The 21,334-nt window shown below is 41.9% G+C and overlaps 1 long non-coding RNA gene across 4 annotated transcripts in view; it reads right to left on the bottom strand.

The window, feature by feature from the left end:
• Positions 1 to 1,836: 1,836 nt before the first annotated feature.
• The window catches only part of LOC109025756 (uncharacterized), a 194,089-nt gene continuing 174,591 nt past the window's right edge, over positions 1,837 to 21,334 (bottom strand). For 3 of the 4 annotated variants that reach the window (XR_002004716.3, XR_008677222.2, XR_010130009.1), the window contains 2 exons: positions 5,602 to 5,758; positions 1,837 to 1,985 (listed from right to left, as the gene is read on the bottom strand). This is a non-coding gene — a long non-coding RNA (uncharacterized lncRNA). The remainder of the gene's footprint in view (positions 1,986 to 5,601; positions 5,759 to 21,334) is intronic. The other variant, XR_010130011.1, reaches the window with a different exon arrangement.

Below are 21,334 nucleotides of genomic sequence, written 5' to 3'. Positions count from 1 at the left end.
CCAATGAGGATCAAAGAATCTCTTGAAGCTTTTCATGGGGTGAAACAAAGGGTTCTTTACTCATCTGGTGAGCTCTGACTCCAACTGTATCTTGTGCTCTTTAAATGCGTTCTGTCATTTAATCTTCAGAACAAACTACTGGGTAGGTAACACTAGCTCCATTAAATAGATTATCCAGGCTTAGAGAAGTTGAATTCCTTGCCCAATTTTGTGCAGACAGGAGGGGATAAAGAGAAAAGTGCTTGTTCTGATTTGCATCCCTTGTCCCCAGTGCTAAGGACCCATACATGTATTTCTGCCGTCCCTGGAACATGTATTTCTGCCCTCCCTGGAACAGTATTGTGAGCTTTTCTCTTCCAATCTGGAACATAATCACCTGCCATTTGCTCAGAGTGTTCATAAGAGATGTTGTTGGGCGTCAAATGTGATGTCCTCAAGAGGGTCTCAAAGACGCTGAGGGTAATTATCAGAATGAATATGGGCAGCTGTGCCCTCCCAGAAGCATCCTTCCCCAAAAGGTGCTCTGCTTGGTGGCACTGCAATACACGCATGTGGTGTGTAAGGCAATGTGGTGTGTGTATGCTGTCTCTCTGCCTTTTTTTGTTACACTTTGCAGAGGTTGGCATCTTCACAGGGCCCCTTAGACTGCCATGTGGGATCTGTGTCTCTCTCTCCCTACTTTTTCTAGGCCTTTTCCTGTTTTAACTTATGCCCTGGAGGGCCAGCTCGTGTTGGGATGCTTGCTGACTGGTAGTGACAAGTGGCTCTGCAGTCACTCAGAGCTCCAAGCACCCTGCCTCCTCCTACATCTGTCTTCATCTAGAGCCAGGCTGAGCTCCAGATTAACTCTAGCATGAATTTGGCCTGAAAGTTGCCAACCACTTTTGGTAATGACATCACCAGTGGTGGGTAAATGTTTTACTTATATCAGGCTCCTTGCGGAATCTGTGTCCAGGATTTTAAAAACAAAAAGACAAAAAAACCAGAGTCAGCAGGTTTGCAATAATTAAACAAAGCCCTGAAGGCAGAGCTGATGCAAAGCCCAGGTTGAAAGCAAGGCAGGGCGAGCTGCAGGTTAGAGCCTGTGTCTGCACCTCCCGTTGGGCCCAGCAGCTGGGGGCCAGCAGAGTCAGTCTGAGGCCAGGTGTGAGATGAGAAAACCAGGCCTCCTTAGAACAGAAGCCAGCTGCTGAGGCTAAATGTCATGAGGCCAAAAAGCAGGGAGTTTGTTTTCCCCCTAAAGGCCCCAAGGGTGTTAGAGTCAGGACAATCTTCTTAAACCAAACAGTGTGTTTTCTTCCCTCTGATCTTATGTCAGAGCAAGGTTAAGCTCCAGAAAAGTCACCTGGGTCAGGTACTCAACATTCACAGAGCAGGAGGGTTGAAAGTCAGAAGATTTGGATGGAATCATGTCTCTGTCACTTGCTGGCTGTGTGATCTGGGGCAAAACTCAAGTCTCCCTGAGCCTGATCCCTCAGCTGTAGAATAAACAAAGGACGGACCACACAGACCATGAAAAGCTTGCTCTGAGAATCAACTGAGATAATGTATGCACCAGGTCACACATAGTAGGAGCCTCATTCTTCCTCCTCTTCCATGAAGACATCATCGTTTATATTTCGGCTACTGTTTTGCTTTCAGAGAACTACGAGGACACAACATTTATTGTATTATAAATATTATTTTACAACTCTAAATTTTCTATTTGATTTAGAACCCCTTAAGAAAAAAGATTGTGTCTTTCTTATCTTTCTTTGTATATCTAACACTTAATACATAGCAAATGTGCAAAAAAAGAAAGGTTTGCTAAATGAATTCATACATCCGTGTACTTGGTGGAATAAATAATAGCCAGAGATAAATTCCCACATGTATTTAATTAAAATCTTTTTTCTCCACTGTTCTCTCCTTTTCTTGCCCTTTTGTCTTTTCATTCACTGCTTCATGTGCTGAATAGTTCTTCTGTGCCATCCCTACTCCAGGCACTGTAAGGACATAATGGTGAATAAGAATAAGCCATGGTCCTCATACTCTTCCAATCCTGTAATAGCACAGGTTTGAAAGTCAAACCACGGGGCAGTATGGGCTATGTCTTATCAGTAGTATTTATAACTGTGAGTTTAGAGGGAGGAGCAATCCCTGGGGTTGCAGAGGCAGCTTCATAGAACACTTTGTCTTTGAACGAAGCCTTTGGATTTATCTCACTCTAGCCTGAGCTCTGAAATTTACCCATATTACTCCCAAACAATGGGAGGCTAATGATTAGAATGCAGACAGCAATAAGAAAAAGATTCCTAGCCATCAGCCAGGACTTGCTGTAACCAAGAAAAACTTTTCAACCTGTTCTAATGGGGAGAACAAGCCCATGACACACCAAGCCTCACAGAGTCTAGAGTTAGACAGAAGTCACTTGGGGTCCAAGACACTGCCAGCAATAGTTTTGTTTTGTTACTCATTAATGCCCCACTGTGAATGTGACTCGGCTTCTCTCTGTGTATATCTGACTCTGTTCATCATCTCAGCTGTCAGCTAACTGCCCAATGGAGAGTAATGGATCCAATGTAGTCACCATCAGTCTGATTAGGTGAAATAAGCCCAGGGCCCCTCATAGGCTGCTGTCACATCTATAGGTTGGTTTTCCTTGGATCATGGCCAAGCTTCATACAACCCTCTGTGACAGGAGAGGGCAATGGAATCACATGGGACAATATGGTACACATTAAGGAGCTGCTGATGACCACACTTCCTTCCACAGGGCTTAGGGCAGCAACTCCATTAGAACGTGGATGTTGACAGGAAGCGCACTTTGAATGGCCTGCCCGGTCTTGCCTGGAATCTCAGGTGTGATTTTTATTGGAAGTGACAACAAGTAAGGTGCAGGAGAAAGGAGCAAACACTCCAGCGGAAAGAAGAAGATGGGCAAAGGCTTGGAGGGAGCAAAGCTCAGGATAACACTACCCCTGTAGATTATGTGATCTTGGCTTGGACTCATGAAAGCCAGGGATTTGGGGAGGTTCCAGAAAACCAAGATTCCTTACCAAGCAATAAATACTGACCTTTGGTGAAAGGAGAATCACTAATTCAGGAATGAGTAGGTTTATGTCTCCGAAAGTTATAAAACTGAATGCATTACCAGTGTGTTGAAAAGTGTTTGTGGAAATGCTATCTCTAAATTTAAAATAAGGATTAGTGCAACCTGCCTGAGACAGAACAGGGCAGCACCTCCTGGAAGCAGAGAGCTTGACCAAAGACTCCTGCTAACAAAACTGTTGGTGATTAAAACTTATTCCCAAAGATAGTAGACAGACACGTCTTATACCTTGCAAGACCTCATTAAACATCAAACAGAACTGGAGGGGCCCATTCACAGACCAGAAAGTTCAACAAAGGGAGAAGGAAATTGTTTGTATTGTCTGACAACAGATACAACTGCAGCCTAGAATACAGGTAGAGTTGCCTACAGAGAGGAAATCAAATTTCCAGGCAGACCTCCAGAGAGAGTAAATACAATGGAAGCTAGGGTCAGAATGGAACACAGAATACAGGTATGTTAATGGAACAATTTACTTCTACTCTCATGCAGAATACTGGGTGCTAGCCATTTGCCCTGTGCAAAGAAAGAAAAACTAAAGTCTCTAATGAATTAAAACAAACTATCTGGAGAGGACATGAGCCTTTATTGTGAGGATTTGTGTCTGCAAGCAAAACCCTACCCATGTGGACATTTGGGGTGCCCCCAGGACAAAGGCTCTCAGTCTTCCCACCCTAAGGAGAGCTGTCAATCAAGAGGCCTCACCAAGTACAGAGAGTTCCCAATCAGCCTCTCCCCAGCCTCAATTAAAAATCTCATGATACACAAGCAAAACCTGCAGCATCATGAGAAACATTAAGATTAAGTGAAAATCCCAGTGGAATTCAAGAAAATCCTGATCAGAGTGCCATTTTTAAAAAATATCCGAAGACATTAAAGATCTCTTGGAAATCAAAAATATAATTTCCCCAACATAAAAATTAATAAATTGGATCCTTAAAATACAAAACCAAAAACCACTTTCAGAATGTTGAACAAAAAGACAAAGAGATGCAACATATGAGAGAAAAGAGACATGGTGTTCAATTCAGAAAGTCTACTTCAGTTGAGAGGGTTGCTAAAAGGGAAAACATAGAGTCAAACAAGATGAAAGAACTGACCCATGTCTAGACTCATGACCACCAGGCCTAAATAGAAACTAGTAAAACTACCCAGATGGGGGAAAATGGCTACCAACAAAAATAAAAAAAAGATTCAGATTGACACCATGTTTCTTAGCCTCCACAGTGGATGCTAAAATATAATGGAATAATATTGCAAAGGCTGAGGAACATAAAATTTTAAGCTAGAATTTATAATCAGGTAATTTACTAAACAAGTGTAAAAGAATAAAAGTCTTTTGATACCAAAAAAAATCTCAGAAAGTTTATATTCTATGTACCGTCTTTTAAAGTTATTTCAGGATGTTTGTCAACAAAATAGGGTTGGAAATAAAGAAAGAGGAAAACATTGGATCCAGGAAACAACAGATGCAACCCAGGAAACTAAATACAAAAGTTCTAGAATGATAGCTGTGAAATAGGCCTACCAACCAGCGAAGAATGGACCAGGGAAACTGAGACCTTCAAGAAAGAAGGTTCTAAGAAAAAAAAAAAAAAAACAAAAAAAACAGAAGTGGGAGGAAAAGCTGGGGAAGGGACTCAATAGAACAGAATCTAAAAACACATTGGGAATGAGAAAACAAAAAGCATGGGGATAAATAAAGGAAGGTGCACTTAGATTCTCCAAGGAAACCAAAAAGCTCTCAAGAAACTTGTCCAAATATGAAGCAGCTGGTTCAACATAGAACAAGAGATCATTGTCCATAAGAAAACACAAAATGGATTCTGAACAATACAGAGATTGAGTGGTAAAAAGAGGAAGGCAAAAAGGCCTATGTTCCTTCCCTTAACAAGAAAAATGTAAAGCAATCTGTAATTTTGAGGAAGGGCAAGTCCAAGAAAGGCAAAGTCCAAAGGTGAAATCTGAAAAAATATGACATAATTTTGAGCAATTGGTAAAATGCAAGAAAAAATAATCTATTTGAAGATTTTTCTTTATGTGATACAGGAATAATGAAATGGCAACTGTAGAGAAAGAAATGTAATCAGAGCACAGTAATTAATTGCCTTTGGCTTTGCAGTAAATAGTCAGCACCTCCTCATAATAACGTAAAATCTCTGCGTTGGTTTCCACTTTTGGAATCAAGTTAGAGTCAAAGCAAAAAAAGAAAGAAACAAGAAAACTTAATTATAATCCCAAAATATAACGTACATACTCTCAACTTCAGCCATATAAAAGTTCAAGTCACAGAAACTGAGAGGTGAAGGAAGATGACTTAAAGGGAGATACAGGATCTTCATTTCCTCATTTTGCAGAGTAAGACTCAAGAGGTATGGTCTTTATTGCTATCACAAGATACAGAGGCTTAAATATAATATTTAAAATTTCAAAGCTAAAGGAACTGAACGTAGTGAGTTGATTCTTTAGAAGAAAGTAAAAGGAAGATGAGAATGTAAATAAGCCAAAACCTCATTTATCACAGGAGAAAATCAACTGACGCTGTCCCAGATTGAGAGGGTGCCATTTAACACGTGGTGGGAGCCAGACTGAAACCAGGAGGGGTTCTGCGGGACTGCTTAGGAGGAGGAGGGCTGAGGTCGAAGATGGGCAGGCAGGGAGCAGGACCTGGGGGTGAGAGAGAGTCTCATTATAAACTGTGTATATATTCGTTTTATTTTTTATTTTAAAAGAAAAAAATATTATTTCCAAAAAGGGCTATTAAAACCCTTAAAATCCAGAGTCCACAAAAAGTGTGGTGTAGCCCTGATTTTTGACTAAAGAGCCATCTAATTCACATAAAATACACTGCAGGTCTTAACAGAGAATTGGATATTATTCTTAGGCACATTAGTTGTAACATTTTGCCATATTTGTTCTCTCTCTCTGAAATAATTTTTCTCAAGCCATTTGAAAGCATGTTTTATGCAATATATATACGTCATGTCCCTTTACCTTTAACACACCAGTGTATCTTTCCTAAGAACAGGATACCCTCTTATACAACCATGGTTGAATTAAATTCAATAACTTTAACATTGACATAGTTTTATCTAACTAGAGGTTATTTGTCAACTTCATCAATTTTCCCAGTAATGTCCTTTACTGTAATTTTATTCCCAGAAAAGAATCCAGTGCAGTTATCAAGTATTACATTTAGTTTGTCTTGTTTCTTTAGTTTTCTTTGAAACAGTTCCTTGTCCTTTCTTTGATATTCATGACATCGATAATTTGAAAATTATAGGTCAGTTACCTTATAGAATTTTATTTGAATATAGTTATTTTATAGAATGCTTCTCAGTTTGGGTTTGCTTGATATTTCCTCATTAGATTTGTGTTATGCATTTTTGGCTAGAATGTTAAATGGTTACTGAACTATCTTTGATTTCATTGATTCTGCTATCTTAAATCTGCTATTGAACAAATCTAGTAATTTTTTTAAAAGTTACTGTATTTTTCAATCCTGGAAATTCCATTTTTTATAGTTTCTTTTTCTCTATTGAGATTTACTGTTTGTTGAGTTATTGCCACCATATATTTATTTAATTCTTTGAATATATATATAATAGATCTTTGACGTCTTTGCCAAATTTATCATTCTGGGCTCACGCAGAATCCGTTTTCTATTGACTTATTTTTTTTTCTTGAGTATGAGTCACACCTTGTTTCCTTGCATGCTCAACATTTTTGTTTGAAATTTGACATTTTAGGTAATATATTATGACAACTCTAGATTCTCTTTTTTTTTTTCCTGAGGGTTTTCTTGGTAGGGAAAGTGAGGTAGCTTGCCTGAACTTAAGCTACAGAATCTCTCTCTCCCATGGTGAATAGCCACGAATGTCTCTGTGCAGTTGTTTCATTCCTAACTTCACTTTTTTCACTGGCTTTCTAGGATTATGTAGTTCATAGATAACCAACACTTGGGTACAGGCTGTTCTCAAATGCCTTGGTCTCTTAAAGCTTTCACTCTGCTGGTTTATCTATGTATAGGTTGGGAAGGCTTCAAAGGTCAGCTAGTTCTCAAGTCAGCCTTGACTTTCACTTTGCCCTGAGCTCTCTTGGGTCCCTGAGCAAGCTCATGGTTTTGTGGTCAGTCAGAGAAGGGTGGAGAGCCCCTCTGCGACTCTAATATCTAGGATATTCCTGTTAAGTATCTCACTGACCCACTTCATACCCCGATTTGCCCTGGGACCTCAAGGCAAATTAACAGAGTGATAGTATTTCCTGCTCATTTTCTACTGAGTTTGCTATTTTTACTGACAACACCCTGAGTTGTCTCCCTCTTCCCCATATCAAGTCCACTCCCCTGGGCAGCAAAGCTACTGTTTTTCCTGGTCAATTCTGCAATGGTGAAATTATAATTTTTGCCAACAGATTTGTATGTGGAGAGTGGACAGGATTTGTAGGAGGGTCAGGGGAGAATTTGACAATGGCCCCAGCAAGTAGTTTGCAGGCTGCGATGTTCTCACCCACTGCTCTGGTAGTTTTTCATCCATAAATGCTTCTCAATGTTTTGTCAGCCTTTGGTTGATTTCCAGATCCCTGAAAGGATTTTTGTCCAGTTTGATATGTATTTTGGGGACAGAGAATATGCCAACTTCTTGATGCCACCATGGCCAGTATTCTACTCTCCCTCTGATACATCCAGAGTTTACTGCTGCATATTGTATACATCTAATTTTATTATTTACTATATGGATTTCTAGTTGCCTCATATTTTTTATTAAAATAGCTATCTTTTCCCCAGTGACTTGAGATGCCACCTTTATCATATACTAAATTGCTACATGTATTTGGTGGATTCCTAAATTTTCTATTCCATTAGTTTGTCTGTTTGTCCGAACTGCATTTTTAAATGATAGGGACCTTTGCAGTATATTTTGTCTCCTTGGACTTATTGCTTCCTTCCCCCACTTCTCCCCTTCCCCAGACACACAAACATAGCTATTTCTTTTCACTGTTTCATGGCTATACTTGCATGTTTATTTTTCCATGTGGACTTTCAGTATCATCCGTAAAGCTATGGCAAAAAAGTATCTTATCAGTTTTGGGGGGATATATTAAATTTATAAATTAACTTCCCCAGCATACTGATGATATTGAAATATTTATCAAAGAACAGGGATGTGCTTCCACTTACTCAATTCTGTGTCGCTCACAAGTGTTTTCTGGTTTTCTTCATATAAGATTTACACACTTCTTATTAAGTTTATTCCAAAATATTTCATCTTTTTGTTGTTGTCTTAACCACATTTAAAATTCTAACAGCATTGGCCTTCAGTCTCAAATAAGAACTCAGGCATAGTGAGAGATTCAACACAATTCCTATCAAATCAACAACATCATTTTTCATAAAATTAGAGAAAATAATCACAAAATTCATATGGAATCAAAAAGAGAGCCCAAATAACCAAAGCAATCCTAAGCAAAAAGAACAAAGCTGGAGACATCACATTACCTGATTTCAAATTATACCACAAGGCTGTAGTAACTAAAACATCATGGTACTGGTATAAAAATAGACATATAGGTCAATTGAACAGAATAGAGAACCCAGAAATAAAGCTACATACCTACAATCAACTGATCTTTGACAAAGTCAATGAAAATATACACTGGGGAAAGGACACTGTATTCAATAAATGGTGCTGGGATAACTGGCTAGACATGTGCAGAAGAATGAAACTGGACCTTTATCTTTCACCATATACAAAAATTAATCCAAGATGGATTGAAGACTTAAATGTAAGACCTGAAACTGTAAAAATCTTAGAAGAAAATCTAGGAAAAACTCTTCTGGACATTGGGCTCGGCAAAGAATTTATGAATAAGACCCCAAAAGCAAATGCAACAAAACCAAAAATAGACAAATGGGACTTAGCTAAACTAAAAAGATTCTGTATAGCAAAAGAAATAATCAATAGAGTAGATAGACAATCTACAGAATGGGAGAATATATTTGTAAACCATGTATCTGACAAAGGATTATGAATTAGTCCATTTTCATGCTGCTGATAAAGACATATTCAAGACTAGGCAATTTACAAAAGAAAGCGGTTTATTGGACTTACAGTTCCACATGGCTGGGGAAGCTTCACAACCATGGCAGAAGGCAGGGAGCAGCAGGTCACGTCTTACACGAATGGCAACAGGCAAAGAGAAAGCTTGTGCGGGGAAAGTTCCCCTTTTAATAAACATCAGATCTCATGAGTCTACTTACTACCATGAGAACAGCACAGGAAAGACCTGCCCCCACGATTCAATTACCTCCCACCGGGTCCCTCCCACAACACGTGGGAATTCAAGATGAGATCTGGGTGGGGACACAGCCAAGCCATATCATTACACCCCCAAAATAAAAATCTTAGAAGAAAATCTAGGAAAAACTCTTCTGGACATTGGCCTCAGCAAATAATTTATGACTAAGACCTCAAAAGCAAATGCAACAAAACCAAAAATAGACAAATGCAACTTAAACTAAAAAGATTCTGTATAGCAAAAGAAATAATCAATAGAGTAAACAGATGATCTAAAGAATGGGAGAAAATATTTGTAAACTATGTGTCAGACAAAGGACTAATATCCAGAATCTACAATGAACTAAACAAGAAAAAACAAATAATCTCATTTAAAAGTAGACAAAGATTTACAATAGCCAAAGAATGAAATATTTAGGAACTTAGCTAACCGAACTGGTGAAAGTTCTCTATAAGGAGAGCTATAAAACACTGCTGAAAGAAATCAGAGATAACACAAATAAATGGAAAAAATATTCTATGTTCATGGATTAGAAGAATCAATACTGTTATTAATAAAATAGCCATACTGCTCAAAGCAATTTATAGATGCAATGCTATTCCTATCAAAACACAAACATCATCTCTCACAAAATTAGAAAAATATATTCTAAAATTCATATAGAACCAAAGAACACCCAAAATAGCCAAAGAAATCCTAAGCAAAAAAAGAAAGTTGGAGGCATCACATTACTTGACTTCAAATTATACTTTAAGAATACAATAACCTGGCCAGGTGGTAGCTCACGCCTGTAATCCCAGTACTTTGGGAGCCCGAGGCAAGTGGATTGCCTGAGGTAAGGAGTTCAAGACCAGCCTGGCTAATATGTTGAAACCCCGACTCTACAAAAAAATACAAAAATTAGCCAGGTGTGGTGGCACACGCCTGTAGTCCCAACTACTCAGGAGGCTGAGGCAGGGGAATTGCTTGAACCTGGGAGGCGGAAGTTGCAGTGAGCAGAGATGGCACCACTGCACTCCAGCTGGGGAGACAAAGTAAGACTCCATTTCAAAAAAAAAAAAAGACTACAATAACCAAAACAGCAGGGTGCTAGTACAAAAACAGACACATAGCCCAATGGAACAGAATACAGAACCTACACATAAACCTGCACACCTATGACCATCTGATCTTCAATGAAATCAATAAAAATAAGCAGTAGGTAAAGTATTTAATAAATGGCGCTGGGATAACTGGCTAGCCATATGCTGAAGAATGAAACTGGACCCCTACCTCTCACTATATATAAAAATTAACTCAAGATGGATTAAAGATTTAAATGTAAGACCTAAAACTATAAAATCCTAGAATAAAACCTACGAAATACTCTTCTTGACATCAGCTTGGGCAAAGAATTTATGGCTAAGTCTCCAGAAGCAACTGCAACTAAAACAAAAATTGACAAATGGAACCTAATTAAACTAAAATCTGCGTAGCAAAAGAAATTGCCAACAGAAAACAGAGAGCCTACAGAATGGGAGAAAATATTTGCATCTGACAAAGGTCTAATATCCAGAATCTGCAAGGAACTTAAACATGTCAATAAGCAAAAAACAAATAACACAATTAAAACATAGGCAAAGGATACGAACAGACACCTCTCAAAAGAAGACATACAAATGGCCAACATATGACAAGATGCTCAACATCACTATTCATCAGAGAAATGCAAATTAAAACCACAATGAGATACTATCTTACACCAATCAGAATGATGAGTATTAAAAAGTCAAAAAATAACAGATGCTGGAGAGACTGTGGCAAAAAGGGTTCACTTATATACTGTTGGTGGGAATGCAAACTAGGTCCACTGTGGAAAGCAGCTTGGAGATTTCTCAAAGAACTTAAAACAGAACTACCATTCGACTCAGAAATCCCACTACTGGGTATATACACAAAGGAAAATAATTCATTCTATCAAAAAGATACACACACTCCTATCTTCAATGCAGTGCTATTCATCATAGCAAAGACATGGATAAGTAGTCACCACCACCCCCTTTTCATGATCTAATTGCTGATTCTTAGACTCTGAAATAGATAAAAGTAAAAGCACAGAGTCCATCACTTATCCTCACAGCTATCTGTGCTGGATCTCTTGCTGAAGCCTTGTCAATAAATTGGTGGGAGGAGAATTCGTGGGTAAACAATGAAGTATAGCATATGTTTTATTCATTTTTATTAGGAACTATGCAAAGGGTGGAATGTGCTTTCATTTTGGGTTTCTTAGTTGTCATCTAATCCCCACTTTAGGATTATTTCACTGGCAATGAAATTCAGATTCTAAGGCAAGCAATCTCCCCTCTCTTTTCAAGCTCCATAACAGAGAGAGAGGAAAGAATTCCATCAAATTTCCAACAGCATTTCAAGGTCTCCTTCAGTCCCAGGATTTATTCACAACTCACTGTCCACTCACTATCTCATCCAGCAGGCTTTGTTCTCTTTGTCTCTATTTTCTCTCTGTAAAGCTGAAGCAATCACCCTTAATGCCAGGTAAGGTATTTTGAGATCCTAAGATGAAAGGATTTGAGCCCATCAACATGGAGTTTGGAACTGCTTCATGGTATATGTCTCTAAACCTTTCATTCAGTGCTGAACAGTTCTGTAATTCTGTTCCCTTTAAAGTAAATGTACCAAGTGGGGAGCTGACGGTATATTGCCTTTAAGGACACCAAATGTCCTATTTTCAGAAAACAGCCTGTTTGTTTCTGAGGCAGCCTTTGGCTGCTGCTCCAGATTCCCTGAAATAAGAAAAACCTCCCAAAGCAGCTGGGAGATGCAGGTGCTCCGGGATCCTCCAGATTCACACCTGGAGTGAGAACATTCAGGTTCCCATTCTTTGCTGGCCTCCTCCTCCCCACTCTCTACTGGATATAATAGCTGCCCCCGCCCTGCCTTTCCCACCTTTGACCCACCCAACCTTAGATCTGTCAATCCAAGGAGGATGGTTTGCTCTCAGTAGTGCTCTTCATACTCTCTGTGGGGCAGTAAAATCCTCTTTTCAAATTCAATTTTCTTCTGATCTCGGACTATATGACAAATCACAGTAAAGCAGTTTTAGACACAGGGTTTGGGGTAAGGGGCTGCAGGACCTCGCTGCTGCATCACCCTCTGACCCCTCTACCACTTCATACTCATATGCTAGGACCAAGTCACACTCCCAGAACCCTGGGTCTCCTTCCAACATGATCTGAAACTAATGGGAGGAAAAAAGAACATATTTAGCTCTGTAAATGAGGTTATAAAAGGGAGTAAAAAATGAGATTGTAGCACCAGATGACATTCCTAACAAAAAGTAATGGTGAAGAGCAGCAGTTAAACTTTAGAGACCAATGCACAAGCTCAGAAGTCAGGACACTTAGGGAACAGCATCCTCTGGCCTTGATTCCCAGTGCAACCTCAGGAGAGTTACTTAAGTTCTCTGGGCTTCAGTTTCTTCTTCAGTTAAGCGTTAATGATATTGACCCATTCCCTTAGGTCTTTCCAAGCAGTCATTGGCAAAGGTCTTCCTTCCTCCAATAATATTTTAAAAGAAACAATGGGGACTGATGACAAAACATCTTTGCTGCATAAAACTCATGTTTTACAAAATTTCATGTGAGCCAAAATGTAATCCCAATTATAACTATATTTGAAATAATTATTCACTCACACATGATCATTTTCCTTTACTGAAGTCTAAACCTGTGCTTAAAATTGATTAAGGCATCTATATTTTATAACATTCTATATGATGCATTTATTCCCCTTTCTTTGCAATATATTCCCACTAAAACTTGTTCAAGCTAAGTCTGACATTTTTAGGACATGATTTTTAAGTGGTATCTGTGTGCAAATTACAGTAGCAAATCCAAATTAAATTGTTTTTACTTTAATGTATAATGTCAAACAGATAAATACCTAATTTGTATTCTTGGGAATTGAGAGAGTGGTATTAAAAAATATCAATATAATAACGTGCTTAAAATCAGAAATTCAGGAAAAATTTGGAATTTACACTGAGATTCTGCCTCATAAAATCATTTTCATCTTAAAGTTGGTCTTGAAGCTTCTGGATCAAAAAAAAAAAAAAAAAAAAAAGTCAGCACATTTCACACAGAAAGCAAAGACAGCCCATAGGCAGTAGATGGAGAGGAATAAGGAAAGAAAGCCAACCCCATCTTAAAGCTCTCCTTCCTTCTTACCTTTTTGTTTTCTGCTGTAAGTGTCCCCAACCTGGTTCCTTTCGGCTTGACTCTATGTTAGTTACACTGTTCGTTTTATGTCTGTTTACAATGTACAAGACACCTTCATGCCCATCTCCTATCATTTCATTCTTACAACAATCTCAAAACACATGGTGAGCAGCCCTCTTTCTACCAGTTCTCCAGAGGAGGCAAGCAGGCTCTGGAGAGGATCTGACCACCCCGGCTGCCTGGCCGAGTGGGGCTCCAGACCTCTTCCTGCTCCTCTGTCCAGTCTGCCTAGCACTGATGTCACAGGTGCCCACTTTTGGGGCCCCGTTTGCCTTTTAGGACCTCTCCACAAACCTTCCCAGGAACAGAGGAGACCTGTGAGTTCAGGGCAGGTGCTCCCTCAGGAAGAGCACTGACTGCAGCCCTAAGACCTGAGTTCTGATTCTAGTCTTGGCCCTGCCTGACTCAGCAGCATCAGACACTTCATTTATTCTGTCTAGGCCTCAGTCACACCCCATCCATAAACTGGGGTTGTGAATGTGGCTCGCCCACCTCATCGGCATACTAGGAAACTCAATATAGTACATAACATAGATGGAAATGGTCTTATTTCATTGTGTCCCATAAGCCACTGGAGATGTCCTCTTGGGGCCTATGTCCTGGGGGATCGTGATCCTTCAGAGTCCCCCCAGACTCCTGAAGCCTGCCAGGCACAGGACCTTGGGGAAAGAAAGAGCAGCATTCATTGGTGCTCTGACCTTCCCCTTGCGAACAGCCAAGGAGGCTGCTCCGGAGGGGCCCTTCCTGCCCATCAGTCCAGCCCTCCTAGTAGCTCCCCAATTATATCAAAGGCCAGGTTCCCACTCCCGCCCTGCCTCAGCCAGGGGCCATCAATGACTTGATGAAAGTTAAAGCCACAGCTCTGAGACGCAGGAGTCAGCCCCCTGTGCTCACCCCTGTAGAGCCTGCTGGGACAGTCAAGGCTTGGAAGTGAGTCAAGCAGGGAGTGGGGTGTGGGAAGGTGAGTGCAGAGATGGCAGCTCCAAGCAGCAACTGCTTCTCCAGCCTCCTGTCACGCGGCTGCTCCCCTCCCTCCTGACACCCCCAGGACTGAGCCCACTATGCTCCAGGGCTCATTAAAAGTTTACCTGGTTAAAGCTTCAAGCTAGGATTAGGCAGGTTCTGGCTTGAGAAATCTGCAATGCTAATCAGGGACGGGCCAGAGGGGGTGATCTGGGATCCTGAGCCCCAGCAGCAGCCCCTTTATGGGGGTGGGGGGCCCTGAGTTAAGGGGTTGGGGGACAGAGGAACCCTGTGCCTGGTTTAACCATGTGTTACACACACAGTTTTTAGACATGACTTTGAGCACTTTAAGTCCACTGGACATCCCGAATAGGAGACGCAGCTACTGTGAGGGCCCCTTCGTTTTCCTAACAGGTCTCAGGGAACAAGTCCAGAATTACGGGAGGCACCTGCATCTACATCTGGCCAGAGAGCTGAGCCCAACGCAGAGCTGCTGGTCAGCTGCAGGGAGCCGCAGCTTCTGGAAGATTCTCCTTGTCATCATCTAAAGTGTTCTGGCGGAGTAACAATACTGCCAGTAAGAGCTGGCATTGAGTGATACTAGGCATTGAGCTTTCAGACCATTTACATGCAGTATTTTGTTTAATTTTCACAATGGTTGTGCAATGTAGGAACAATGAGGAAACTGAGGTTCACCCATGCAAGTCAGCACAGCCTGTAAGAGGCAGCAAAGCTGAACTAGGGCTGAGGTCTGACTTGAGGGCCTGAGTTCCTAACCAGCGTGCTGTTCTGAACTGCCTTCCAGGCATGAACAGGCTTTACAGATGACATCTGGGGGCTCTTTCAAGAAGAAAGGCAACAAATGTGTCTACTGAGCACCTACTCTGAGCTGGAATTCTTTACTCACGTCTTGTCATCTTCATAACACTCCTGTGTGGTGAATACTCTCATCTCCGGTTTACAGATTAGAAAACTGAACTTGGGGATAGTCAATGACTCACTCAAGCTATCAAACTGGGCTCCAAACCCAGGTCCGTCTGACTCCAGTGCCCATCGCCTTCCCACCAGGCTGATCTGAGTGTGTTTGTGATTCTCACTCCACTTTGGGGGTTCCTATAGTTCCCCAACAAAACCATTAAAAGGGGAGGAAGCCCCTGGGGGTGCCACAGAATCAAGGGGTAAAGGAACCATGAGTTCAGGCAGGGAAGTGACATTTCAGAGAATTTCTAGAAGTCCCCAAATCCTGGGAGTTACTGACCCACCTTTTGAAAAATGTTGCTTTCAGAGCCATTAACTCAGAGTGCCTGAGATATTAAATCTCGTGTTTTTAAAAAAGGCTTCCAGGTGACAATACCAGACCAAGAGGCAGATGAAATTTGCTCAGATTCTCCTTCTCATTCTCTGAGTGACTTCAGGTAAGTCAATTATCATCTCAGGGCCTCAGTTTCCTGATAAGACTTCTTAAAGCCCCTTCTACCTCTATTCTCTGATCCTGCAGTTGGATCTATCTCAGCCTAGGAGTGACTCCCAGTGGAGGTGTCTTGACACATTAATTGTGAAGCATATTGCAAATAATTTGTTATTAATGTTGGATGTGTCAAAGTAGAGACCATTCAAGTACCATCACGCTCACTCATGATCAGTGAGCAGGGTAGAAGGAGGGGAATGATAACCAGCACTAGGAATGGCACAAGCACCCATTATTAGTGACCCATAGTAAATGTAGTGAAGGATCTGAGAATTGCAGAGCTGAAACATCAGGAAGGTGGCACAGAGGAAGTGCTATTTGTATTGGGTCTGTAAGGACAAGGAGTTTTCCAGAGAAGAAGGACCTTCGAGGCAGAGGACACATTAGATCCAGACGGTCTTCACCAACTGTGAAGATACTACTGGGCCCAGACCAAGATGCTTGAGTCACTCCTACAACATCCTCAGGGGAGGCTTCTTAGTCTCTGCTACCCTTGGCAGGGTTCAAAGTCCAGAGTGAAACAGGTCAAGCAGGCTTCCGATGCTCAGGGAGGAAGAGTTCTGGGGTTGCTGGGAGCAAAGGACATTCTCCTTCCTTCAGCAACTCCTTCCAGAGTATAAGACCCTATCCTGCTATGCCTTGTTTTCTGCCCAGACCTGCCCAGCCTTGTCCAGTCCTGCCCAGTCCTCGCCTACACAGCAGTAGCAGCCCTGCCCAGTTCTGCCCTGGCCTGCCCAGTCCTGCTGAGCCTTGCCCAGTTATGCCTTGTTCTGGCCGGTGCTGTCCTGTCCTGCCCAACTCTGCTTTGCCCAGCCAAGCCCTGCTCAGCCCAGTTCACATTCTGCTCCATCCTGCCCAGCCCGTTCATTCCTGCCCAGTCAGCCCTTCCTGTCCACTCTAACCTGGCCCTGCCCTGCCCTGCCAGCCCTGTCCAGTCCAGTTTTCTGCCCAGCCCTGCCCTGCCTTGGTCTGATTCAGGACTTAAAGGAAGCCTCCTTTCTGTAAGACACCCTAGTCATTCTCTAAGGCTATATCTGGGGACATGATAAGAAACAGCTCTACGACACCCCCAACTACATCTATTTAAGAACATTGTTGAAGACATCGTTACTTTATGGGTTTTCTTTATGGAAATCCTTGGGAGAAGTTTCTAGCTGAACTCAATAATAGGAATTCTGCTTCTTTCAATCAATTGGATTGTTTTTACCTCAGGGCATTATGACTTAATAATGATAGTTCTTACTGCAGAGCCTCAAAAGAAAGCCAGGGGCCAAATAAATGACCCGTCTTTGTAAGTACAAAAGTTTCAAGGTGTATATTTTTGCACTAACTTTTTCCATCTTACAAGAATGAAGGTTTTGCTCTCTGCTTCCTTTTTTTTTTATTTTTTTGTTTCATGGTTAATGTATTTTTCTTTGTAAACTGGCCTGAATTCTTCTTTGAAGGAAGCTGGACACAAGTAATGAGGAATATTTATTAAACTCACAGTTTTGGTGGTGGTGTAAGGATAGGGGGCCCCTACTTTTTCACACATCTGGACTGGGATGAAAGAAAGCTCCCCTAATAGCTGTGGTGCTGTCTCCCACACACGGTGGCTGTGTGGGAGACTGGATCTCCAGAAGAGAAGAACTTCGCTCAGCAGGAAGTGATTGTACCCATGAGGAAGAACAACCTTGGAAGTGCTTACAAACGGGTTGTATTTGCTTTAGGACTTTAAGAGAATCAGGTTTTAAAAGAGATCTGCGAAAGATAATATGATTGACAGCTTTACGTTTCTTAGGTGCAGAGCTCACAAAGCAAGTAATCATTGTCAGATGATTAGCTCAAGGCAGGGGAAGGAAGAGCCTCATGGACACAAGAGGGAAAAAACAAGTGAACATCAAGTTGCATGCAAGGGACAAAATGTACCTCAATGTCTTTTTCACCATTATTTAAAAAAAAAAGCAAACAGACTTCATGAAGGTACTATCTTGGGGACAGTCTGAGGGTATCAAGGGGAGAAAAGGTGATTTTTTACTCCCAGTGACCTCCCATTCTGGTTGGAGAAAGAAGTCAGAGAGATAAAAGTCATATGGCACAAAGTTGCCTATGCTGAGTGTACAATTGGCTATGGGGTATCATGCGGAAGGCCTTCAATCCAGGAGTCTTAGGAGCTTCATCTGACTCTAGTGCCAAGAATGGATGGGAGCATGCAGAGACCAGAGTAAGAGGCCAGCTATCCTGGACCCTAACAGCAATCCAGGAGTCCAGCGGGGTGGTGACAGAGGGGGCAGAAAGGAAATGATGAATTCCAGTTGACCAGCGATAAAATAGAAGGGAGTCTCATCATACATGCTTTAATCTACAGATTTGACCATGGGAGAGAGAGGAAAAAAAAACAATGTAAAATTTCCAGGCTCATGTGCTCCTCCATGAACCAGAAGCTATGAAGCTGCAAGTCCTTCACTTGGTCTCAGCTCCCACATGCCTCTCACAGTGTGAGCGCCTCATGGCAGGACTGGAAACGTCTAATGTGTCCAAGTCCTTTGTTACATGCAGTGTGGATCACAAAATTCCTTAGATCACCTATAACATGCAATGTGTATGGCTTTGTGAAGACACAAAGAAATCTAAGAAGTCTTTGTGTCTTCACAGGTATTGTATGTTATAGGTGACCTAAGGAATTTTCAAGCTGTAATTTTCGCCTTCCCCACTTCAGACTAAGATAAGATGTGACTCAGTAAAAATGTCTAGTAGGTGCTTGATACAATTTTGATGACTGAGTGAATGGCTGGCCAAAGAGAAGGTGGGGATGAGAATCAGCCTCATGTTGGGATCTGGGGTGATTAAAGGAGCCTCAGAGATAATCATAGAAGCCCAGAGTTGCAGCTGGTTTTGAAGAAATGTCGGCAGGCCTCATTCTTTGTGGTGTTCATGTCACGGCTCCTGTTGTTTCCCTAGCATAAAATTCCTATCCTCTTTTTCCACATGAACTACTCGTCTTTCAAGACCAAACCTAAACATTACATCCTTAGGTGAGCCTTTTCTGAACCCACAGTGCAGACTTAGTTACTGTGTTCCCATAGTATATGTTTCTATTATAGAACCTATTAACAAAGCTTTATGGTCATTTATCAGCGTATGTTCAGCCTCTACTGGTCTGGAATCACATTAGGAGCTACTTGTTGCTTATTATTAATTTCCCAAAACAGTGCCTGGAATGGAAATTGAGTGAGTTTGGCTAGAGAGAAGCTGAGATTGGTAAAACACCCATCATAGGAGACTAAATTATTGGTCCTAATTTTTCACCCCCTCTCACCATAGTAGAACCCTTGCACTGTGGCCTCAGGAAAGGGCAAGTGGGCTTTCCTGACACTGATTCTGATCTTATCCAGCTGGCTTCAAAGTGCGGAATGCAAACATCTGGAAGGGGGTGGTCCCTGAAATACTTTTAGAAAGGCTGCGTGTTCTAAACTACTTTTATAATAATACTAAGACATTGTTTGTTCTTTTCACTGAGTTGACATTTCCACTGACGGTGCAGAAGCAGCTTTGGGTGAAAGTGCTGGCACCTCAGCAGGTATCCAGGCTGTGCCACCAAGCTAAATCAATAGTCATTGTATATACCTCACTGCCATTCACTCTCAGTAAGGGAAAGTGCCAGTTTGTCTACAAATTTCCCTGATGAAGCAGTAAACAAGATGCATTTTATTAAATCTTGATGCATGAGTAAACGTTTTACTAGTGTGTGAAAGGAAATGGTAAGTAAGCATAAAGCACTTGTGTTGCACACCCAAGTACTATAGTGGTCACAAGGAGAAGCATTTGTGTGATGGAGGTGCAAGTGGTCCCAGCTGCTTTGTCCATGGAACACCATTTTCACTGGAAAGGATGACTAGCAAATGATGGTAGCTTGGCAGACACTTGGTCAGAAACAGAGACTGTCACTTCTAGGAAAACACCTGACAATACCTGTAGCTAAGGATACAATTTGAGCTTCCAAACCAAAATGAGGATTTTGTACAGCATGTTGTATCGGTGTCCTCAAGAGTGTGACAGGCCCCACCTGTCTTCCTTTGCCCCACACTGAGCAGCTGATGAGAAAGCCCAGGTGTTCTCTCCTTGGGTGCCTGCAGAGAAGTTCAAACCACACAAACCCTGGCTGTGCACAGAACTCACTCTGCTTCTGCCCCCTAACCACAGTAAAAACCAAAGCCACTGGCCCCTGGATTTAAAGTCATTTCAGACCACCTTGGGGGCCTGCACTGCTCTCTCCAGAAAGCCTCAATCTATGAGAAATGAATGTTTTTGTGCCCTTTCTGGACATGTGTAGCATCCTCAGCATTGACATCCATGCCAATTTTGAGGGATTGATCCTGCCCTCCGTGAGCTACCACAAGACAATAAGTGGTGTGAGCAGGATGCTCTGCGCAACGACCACCACTACCTGGGGGCCTTTCTGCTCTCGTTTTTTGGCTTGCTAACTAGCTCTGCTGCCTATTGGCATACGTGCACCTAGGGCTGCTGCCTGCTGGCCAGTGTGCTCTTTGAGTGGTGCTGCTGCTTGCTGGCGAGCCTACACTTTGAGCTGTGCTAGTTTGTGCTGCATTTGCCAAGTCCTGCTGAGACTCTGCTATAGATTTAACGGCCTTAAATGAGAAGTTTCAATAATTGGCATTTAGGGACTGGGGTCCCTAAATAGGATTGGTGCCCTCCCTAGAGTTGCTCTGGGGAGTGTGTCATGGCCCAGATGGAGCCACGTGCCTCAGACTGAATCATCTATCTTGATTCCAGCATAAGCTGAGACTGACTGACTCTCGGCTCAGGGAACAACTCTTGCCCTCTGACTGTTGTTTGCGTGCACCAACCAGGTACTGACCCCTGTTCTACAGGGCACTAGGGAAAAGCTGGTGTCCTGTACAATGTATGGGTCCATCAGGTAGTCATTCAGGTGAGGAAGAGCAACTACATGGGGTGCACCGAGGGACAGCCCAAGGGCACTGGCTCACCTGGACTCTGTGAGGCTCAAAGTGTCTCTGCTGTTGTTGCTGCTTTGCTTCTGTCACAAGTAAAGAGCCTGATCTTCAGTATTCGAGAGTTGGAGATCTCAGATGCCCTGTGGCACAGAGCCTAATGAACAGTGGACCAGAATATCTCACCCTAGTTCTTCCAAAGGGGCCAGATCAAACTATACATGTATTGGAAAATTGAAAAAGTGATCACCAAACACTGCGGGTGCCACCAAGCATCAGTATATGAAGG

This window comes from Gorilla gorilla, chromosome 12, assembly GCF_029281585.2.
Source record: "Gorilla gorilla gorilla isolate KB3781 chromosome 12, NHGRI_mGorGor1-v2.1_pri, whole genome shotgun sequence".
Taxonomy (NCBI): Eukaryota; Metazoa; Chordata; class Mammalia; order Primates; family Hominidae; genus Gorilla; species Gorilla gorilla.
This window is presented reverse-complemented; position numbering and strand designations above follow the sequence as displayed.